This window comes from Rhipicephalus microplus, chromosome 3 (assembly GCF_043290135.1).
Source record: "Rhipicephalus microplus isolate Deutch F79 chromosome 3, USDA_Rmic, whole genome shotgun sequence".
Taxonomy (NCBI): domain Eukaryota; kingdom Metazoa; phylum Arthropoda; class Arachnida; order Ixodida; family Ixodidae; genus Rhipicephalus; species Rhipicephalus microplus.
In genome coordinates this window covers 62,423,535-62,432,342 of record NC_134702.1, presented here as the reverse complement: position 1 = coordinate 62,432,342, position 8,808 = coordinate 62,423,535, and the positions used below count along the sequence as shown (strand labels likewise).

The 8,808-nt window shown below is 44.2% G+C and overlaps 1 long non-coding RNA gene across 1 annotated transcript in view; it reads left to right on the top strand.

Moving 5' to 3' along the window:
* Nucleotides 1–575: 575 nt before the first annotated feature.
* Nucleotides 576–8,808, top strand: part of LOC119160029 (uncharacterized) — an 11,675-nt gene continuing 3,442 nt past the window's right edge. Inside the window, exons 1-3 of the long non-coding RNA XR_005108213.2 lie at nt 576–673; nt 1,376–1,440; nt 8,695–8,772. This is a non-coding gene — a long non-coding RNA (uncharacterized LOC119160029). The remainder of the gene's footprint in view (nt 674–1,375; nt 1,441–8,694; nt 8,773–8,808) is intronic.

Here is an 8,808-nt window from a genome sequence, read left to right as displayed (position 1 = left end):
TATTCATCATATGCGTACAAAATAGCCGCGACAGCAGCAACAACAAAAACAAGCCGAAGGAATACATTATCATGGATGCTTCCGATAAATCCCATTTGTACAAGCTCAAAAGTACACGTTGTTGGGTTGATTGGTTCAAGTTCTACAAATATGCCCCATTATAGCTCTTGTTTGCAAAGAAATGGAGTTAATGGGAGAGGGGACCCTGTGACCACTTCTTTCTTAATTCATTTGCGCAATACGGTTATGTTTTTGTGGCTCAGGTTAACTTTTATTTTTTATGCTCGAAAAATCTGCAAAGGATAGCGTCTTACGTAGGGTAAAGTGTCCACCCTTTAGCTTTAAATGCCATACTGTTGCGTTTACACGCGCTGCAAATGGTTCGGCTTCGTTGCTTAGAAGCCTGAAATGTTTTGAATAGCAGTGATGCCGAGCCTCGACAAGGTGTTAATCATGCGTAAACACACCTGCTTTGTGCTTCTTCTTCAACAATCTTTTTTTTTTCGACAATCACGCGACATATGCTCTTATTTTGGAGGTTATTTATTCCGCTGCTGTAATTCTGCTTCACAAGATGCTCGTACAGCACAGGGCCCACAAACGAGCTTCTGGAAGCATTGCAAAATGCGCTCGGTTGTGATATTCACGTTTGTATTTGCCACTTTTGCTATTTGTAAGTATGAATGATCTTTCTGCAAAGTTTTGATATCTTAAAAATTTTTGTGCGAGATGTGTGAACAAAACATATCACCCGCACATTCCACGAGATCAAAACTATTGAGGCGAACGTCGTGAGAAACTTATCAATACGTGTCTCAGCTGAAGAAATGCCAGTTGTTGCGAACATTTTCGAAGTGTCAATAAGTTTTCGTGTCCAGACAAGAATCTGTCGCCACGTCTGAATTTGCTAAATTTTTCAATTACTTTACATTCACCATGCCGTCATATCTGTCTAGTTAAGCGAAATGCCGCAAGAGCTAGGTAAACTTTGCAGAAAGCATTATCTTGAAACCAAGTTGCCCATAAAAATCTTTGTTGCGGACATGGACGTTGGAAAATGTTTTTCACGTCAGCTCGCTCAGCCCAGCAAATGATGAACTAATATATTCTACACATTAGTACCGCTCGTACCTAGGCACAAAACAGCGAATATTTTGTTTTATTTAGTTCATACGATAGTTTCAGCGCTGGATCACAGGCTCACGTGTTGAAATAAGATTATTGTGGGAGCTGTAACTGAAGTGTCTCATCACAAAAAAAAAATTACATCTAGAAAAAGTATTCGTAGGCAGGTACAAATCGTGGTTACATTTGAAGGGCCGAACCACTGACACGCTTCCTGCTGTGACGAAGCACTTGTCTCTGGCATTGGCAGGCACTGTTAACCTGCAAGGGGCTCCGGAAAGTAGCGATCCTAACTGCAAAAAACTAGAAGATGCCGTAAGTATGCCCTTTGTTGTTGAATTTCGTTTAATAAGAACGATAGCAAGCAGGTGACGCAGTCATCGGGCTTTTACGGTGACTGTAATAAACTGCTACTAGTTGTGGTTCTGCGCACAGTGGTCTAGCTTTCTCAACGCGGCGGCACTTTGGGGCATTCGAACATGTGAAGCATATTGAGCACTTATGGTAGTAAGCTCACGACGTGTAATTGAAAAGAAAGTAAGGTGTGCATACGCTCACACGAGAGAAGCTATGGCACAAATTTGCGTGACAAAATTCCGTGATCCTTAATCTAAGACCATCCAAGTCGACCCGTTTACTTTGTGACAGTTCACACTTTTATGACTTTCTGAGCATGCGCGGTACTTAGTGCTATGAGTGCAAGCGTATTACTTTACCTCTTTTCTGTTCTCTATTCTTTTCCTTCCTTTCCCCCCTTACGTCATGCCGTGTAGCAAACCGAGTTCAACTTGGTTAACCTTCTTGCCTTCCTTTTGCTTTTTCTTTCCTCTCTTCTTGGTATTCTGTATAAATCTCAAGTTGTCGCCAACAATCAACGTCTAGTTTAGCAGAAATCATTGGATCCTGACATGTCAATGATTTAAAAAGCGACCAAATGTGTCAACTTCTATTAGAAGGGCATCATACCAAGCTTCCGACGAGATGGTCAGAATTCCATTTGATTGATATGTCGGGTTTAACGTCTCAAAACCACCATATGATTATGAGAGACACCGTAAAGAGGGCTCCAGAAATTTCGACCATTTGAGATTCTTTAACATGCATCCAAATCTGAGCACACGGGCCTACAGCATTTTCACCTCCATCGAAAGTTCAGCCGCTGCAGCCGGGATTCAATCCCACGACTTGTGGTTAAACAGCCGAGTACCTTAGCCACCAGACCGTCGTGGTGGGGCCATGGCCAGCATTCTGCCCATCCGTAACCCACTCACAAAAATTCAATTCGAAAGAATGTTTACATGAGTCGGTGAAGAGAAAAATAGGTACATAATACACTATCGATAAGCATATATAGGACGTCAAAAAATTCAGCTGGTTGGTAAGTTTCCCCTGCGTTGTGTCTACGTCGGCTCCCCTTCTTTACGGCAAATCTGTATTGATTGACCAAATTTTTTGTTGATCTACAATGTCCGGATGCACTGCTATGAGGTCCTAATGAACTAAATTTCCCATAAATCATGAGTTCTCAATTTTATCTGTAGCGCCACGTTATAGATTTGACCAGGTTGTGCTATGCATTGACGCGGAACCAGGACGACCGAATACTGAAATGTGAAGGACGCGGCGGCGTCTGCAGCAGCGCACATGGCGCCGACATGGCTGTTGGCAAGAATCAGTGGGCTAGCAGTTCTGGCGTGGACGTAGCCGTCCATGGAACACCGACCTGAGCGTTGCAGTTTGGCTGACATGCCGGCGCGGGTGACCGAGTCGACGGGCGTGGAAATGCTGTGGTCGAAGGACCATCTGAAGGAGGGCACATGATCAGTCAGCGCGTCGGGCCGATGTGGACGAGGCTTGAGACGTGTCAAAGAGAATGCGTGCATTCCAGTTACACGCTTGTTGGTTCGCGTCCCTCGTCGAGATCATGCCCGGAGGCACGTCATGTGACCGAGCAAACGCGCATTCTGGAGGAGGGTCTGTCGGCGTCCCAGAAGTCGTAAAAGCCCCTTCGGTAGTCGGTGCACGAAGGATCGTGTACAGGCCGACGTGGCAGATGGCTGCCTCTGTGGCAGGCGTGAAGGGAGTGATGCGCTCTGCCCTAGCCAGAGCCGGCCCTTCGTACGTTGGCGCGTCGGTCATGGTGGCAACATCCCGCACATTCAGTCGTGTCTGGCGGGGGGCACGAACTTCCGCTCGTGCCTCCCGCCAAGGACTGGATCGGTCCAAGGACTGGATCGTTCAGATATACAGCTTTCGGAAGCACCGAAAGTCCATTCGTCGAGGCAACTAAAGTATAAGAGATGATTTTTATAGGCTGCGATCAGAGACGTAGCCAAGATTACGTGAGGGGCTATAGCTATGCCAGTGCGTCAATTAGAAATTTCAAAAGTGGCTGCCCACCATCTTATACAGCATATATACACTTATACAATGCTGCGGTGACTGTTTTATTTTCCATCGATATGACGCACAGTTACACCACAGATAACTGCACATGTTTACGAAGTGCAAAACGTGGCGAAAAAATGTCTAACGCATCAGTAGCCTGATATTCCATTATCTTTTTTAGTATTGTGTTTGCATGTGCAGTTGCCATTTTTCGGTGTGTCAAGCATGAAGATTTTGTATACGCTGCCTTAATATGGCAGGAAAGTCTAAATTCGCTCGCATTATATACTCTCCTTGAACGTTTGTGGTCTACTGCACAAAAGCAGCCAAATCCATATTGCCTCAAGGGGGCCTGAAACACTTTATGAACGTGGTCAGAAAAGGCTACCGCTTGGTAGACTTTTCGGTGAACATGTGCACATGAGCTTCCGTGAAAACATGAGCCGAACGCTAAACGCAGGACATGGCAAGAAACGTACAGTTTACAATGTAGGTTTGTAGGTTTAAAAGTCTACTAGAAATACCTTGAGCTTGAAACGAGATACCGGAGTAGAAGCAGACAGGAGGAGTGTGGGAAAACGGATGGTTTGTTTGAATGCCTCAATTTTGCCTCCTCAGAAAAATGAGTGTGCTCACTAAATAGTCATAATTACCACGAGATGAAAGTACCTTGCTTCAGCAAAACGTCTATCTAACAAAGAAAGTCCAGCTTTTTTCTTGAAGAGAAACAGATGCTTCACAGACGCACTCATCTAGGTCACCACGAAACTTTCTAGAAAAAAGGGCATGGTATAGCGTAAAAATGTACAGATAAGGTGGCAGTAGTAAACCTCTAGGGACGGCACGGCATAGTGCTCTTCCACAGTAGAGTACGTAGTACTCGGAATCCTTGCCCACTTTTGAATGCGAGCATTTCTTAGCGAATTTCAGTGACTTTGAGCGTATCTATCTATCTAGCCGCCCACGACTTTTAGCTCTCGTGGCCTCTCTGCTCACTATCTTTCATCTCCCCCATCCCTCTCCCATGCGCAGGGTAGCAAATCGGCTGCCTATAGGCTGGTTAACCTCCCTGCCGTTCTTTTCCCTCTATTTTCCTTCCTTCCTTCCTTCCTGGCCGTTTTAATAATGGTATTGATACCAAACTTAGTATGCAATAATATGACTGTATGAGGAACGTATTTGAATAGTCATAATATGAAAATCATGGCATCAATGTCATGAATTACATTGCATGAGCTTGCTGCTCTCGCAATGATGTCGGTCACATGACGGTTGCAAACCTGGTATGGTATGACATGATTGCATGACAAACACAAGCGGCAGACCGTATCATGAAGATCATGACATGCGTGTCATGTAACATGACTACATACCACGCTCATGATGCGTTCGCGGCGATTTCGCTAGCTTCGCATATATAAAACTTGGTATAACGGTACGTGAATGGATGACGAACGTATGAGACTGATGCCCACATGATAATTATGAGATGCGTGTCATGTAAAAACATGACTACATGACACACGCATGATGCACCCACGGCCTTTTTTCTAGCTTCACATATACCAAATTTGGTATCATGGTACGCGAATAGATGACGAAAGTATGAGACTGGTGCAAACATAACAAACAAAATGCGTGTCATGTTACATGACTTCATGCTACGCTCATGATGTGCTCACGGCCGTTCCTCTAGCTTCACATATGCCAAATATGGTATTACGTGACGTCAATAGATGACGAATGTTTGTGACTGGTGCAAACATGATGATCATGAGATGCGTGTCATGTGAGAACATGACTACATGCCACAGTCAAGGCGCCAATACATTTCGACGTGAGGCGGCGCGCGTGCTCACCGGCGTTTATTTCGTCATGTCACGCCGACGTTGTCACACCAGGTGCCGGTCCTCCCATATAGTCGCAGGCACACGCCACGCAGCTTTGCTTTGATGCATGCGCGTTTCAGCGCATCCGGCGTCCCTCCGCCATGAAAAGAGGGAGACGGAGTGTTGTGTGGGTAACGCATCGGCGCGAAATGCAGCACGTCGCATTTTGCGCCGGTTGCCGTCGGGCCGCGCCGACGGATGCTGGTAGCGCCAGTCGCGCTTGACGTCAGACTATAAAGTTTTAGCGTTTTTCTAACGTAGCGTCAGTGTCTCCAGCGTGCGTGCGCGTCACTGTTACGTTGGAGTATATTGGACCCTTTATGGTGCTTTCGAAGCCGTTTCGCTATCGCTCTACACATACCAAATTTGGTGTAACGTGACGACAATGGATGATGAAGTTATATGACTAGTGGGGTGCACGTTAAAGTAGCCCAGGTTGTCGAAATTTCCGGAGCCCTTCACTACGGCATGTCTCATTATTATTAGTGGTTTTGGGACGTGAAATCCCACATATCAATCAGGTATATGACTGGTGCAAAAATGATAATCATAAGACGCGCGTCATGTAGGAACATGACAACATACCACGCTCATAGCGTGCTCGCGGCCACTTCGCTAGCTCCACATATTCTGAATTTGGCATAACGTGACGTGAATATATGACGAAGGCAAAGGACACATCTAAACATGATAATCATGACACGGAAGTCGTGTACGGTATAATATACCTCCGCCACGTAACGTTGTGGTGATTTGAAAGTGGCATAGCAACCTTCCTCATTCGTGCTTTTCAAATCATCGATTCTCACTGTACGTGGGATTTGCAACTTTTTCTAAACGCAGTAGAGAATAAATTTTTCTAAGCACAGAAAAGACATAGTGCTTTGAATCGTGAGCCGCATGGCAATGCCCTGGTAACTGGGACGGATTTCTGCTTTTTCATAGTAGAATACGACCTACACTGAAACTTTCAACACGTTTTCTATACACACAATTTTTTCGCACAGGAAAAAAAAGCACTTCTTGCCAAGGGGGGCAATGCATCATGCATGGGTCGATGACGTGCTCTATAGTCTCTTATTGGACAGCCACACTGGCACTGTGAAAAATTACTACGGGAAAGAGCAATCACCTTTCATCAAACACGTTCAGGGTCATGTACTTCAGTGATGTAGCTTCTTTCCCCCGTGTCGTCTCTCCATATTTGGCTTCCAGCGCATTCATCGGGACAACTGCAGAAAGACAACCCTTAACACTCGACAAGGTCCCCCAATATTTCGTGGTTTTCGCGAAAGATGTGAAAACACAGGGTATATGCCTGTGCATATGGGAAAAAACTCCTGTGAAAGAACATGTTAGTCTAGATTCAGCCCACCTAGCGCCAGCGAGAACCATTTTACCTTTCAACTTATGACGTCCTTTGCCGTATTGAGTGGAGCTATCGTCTGCTACCAAACCAGCCACCTTACCACACGCACTCAGTATGGGGCTGCGGTGCCTCAATGGCATTAGTTTAGCCACTGCATATCGTTTAATGGCGAGATGAAGAAAGCTTAAATACTTCGAATTCACGCATAACTGAGCACACAAAACAAAACTGGTCGCCAGAGTGTTCTTTCTCTCTAGCTTGTTTGACAACGCAAGAATTAACCCTTGCAATGGAGAGAGAGTAAGAATAAAATGAAGGAAAGGCAAGGAGTTTAACCAAAAACTGGAATTTCGGTTCGCTACCCTGCACTAAGAAAAATGGGAATTGGAAAGAAAGGGAAGAAAGAAGGCGAAGAGCAAAATAGACGGGCAAAAAATAAAAAAAGAGCGTGGTTGATATATCCTATTCAATAGAACACTACCACGCAAAAAGTTCCATGAGGCCTTCACTGATTATCTGTGAGAAGACAGATCATGTCGGCTTTCGTGCACTGACTGTTCTGACAACGGTCTGTCGTCAAGGCGAGGCAACGCAGCAGCTAGCGGCTGTTTTTGTATGATGTAGCGTGGGCAGTGAGAGAGAACACGGAAGACAGTGCTTCTTGCGAATATTGCGGCAGTGATGAAACAATAGAGCACGTTCCCCTTACAATGGAGATTATGATCGATCCTAATTGGTTGTCGAGGCCCCTCTTAAAACAAACGACAAAGCCCTGTAACTTCGCTCTTACTTGACAGATTGGAGAAACTTTTGGGATAATAGGCTCGTGGTGCAATAAACTTCAATTGTAGATGTCATTCGACCATTAAATTAGAAAAAGGAGTCAGGGCCTCAGGGCCTCTCTAAGGTTTACCTTGTTTAGACTATCTGACAGAAAACAAAACATGATAATTCGTACGGAGACACTGAACAACTAACCAGTGGTGTCTGTGTCCTATTACGCAAATCATATTATTTGGAATATTCGAATAGGGGCGAATTTGTATTTACTGCACACGGTTACAATACATCTGGGATGTATAAGTGTATTCTTTTTTTTATTTTCACAAGTAACAATACTACGGCTAGTAATTGTGTTGTTACGTGCGTTTGTCATGCAACGGGCTATGAAACGCTGCACATTGTATTTTTGCTGTACTATTAAATATTTAAAGTATTTTAGTAGTATCTCGAACAAAGTATTACGTATATATCAGGCAAGTGACAGAAGAAAAACCGCGTTGTGTTCTAATACTGTACATTACAAAGTAAGCGTTTCATCGTATTGATTTGCACTCGTCTCGGCTGTAGTGCCGCACAAAACCAATAAACGACACATGACATTTTTTTCAGCGAAAACCAGTCTGAAGCACCCTAATCTAACTGTCAAACAACCTATGTCTCCTTTGACTCTTCGTAAAACGTGTCAGTTGACCAGCCTCTGTGACAACCATGCTTTGTTGAAGATTCTCGATTTAGTTATTTTTTATTGTTGGCTGTCCGTCTGAGGTGCTTGTTACTTTCCAATGGCAGCAGTGTGCTGTGCACACATGAGTAATAGATTTCGCACTGAAAATGAGCTCATTCTGTTACGGTGCCTTCTTCAGAGGACACGGAACGGTGCAAAGTGAATGAAGATGACAGTATACAGTGACAAATATTAGGCATAGTAACGCGCCGACGGGAAATCCTGTGGTGACAAACGATAAAATATGATATAACTTTTATGACCCAGCAGGTCAAAGATATCAATTTTCAAAATTGTTTTACATCATTCAATTTATGCTTGCTGCCAATATCACCACTAGAAAGTACGCGTAGCACAGTGTTTAGTCCAAAAAGTTTATATTTGCACTACAGATTGCGTTTTGTTTATTTTTTCAGAATTACGTTTACTCGGCCTGTACATTTATCTGTGAAGGTGACGAAATAATAGTATTACAAAAGGGCGAGAAGTGTTACGTAAGCACATTCACATATTACTGTTGAATGCATGGT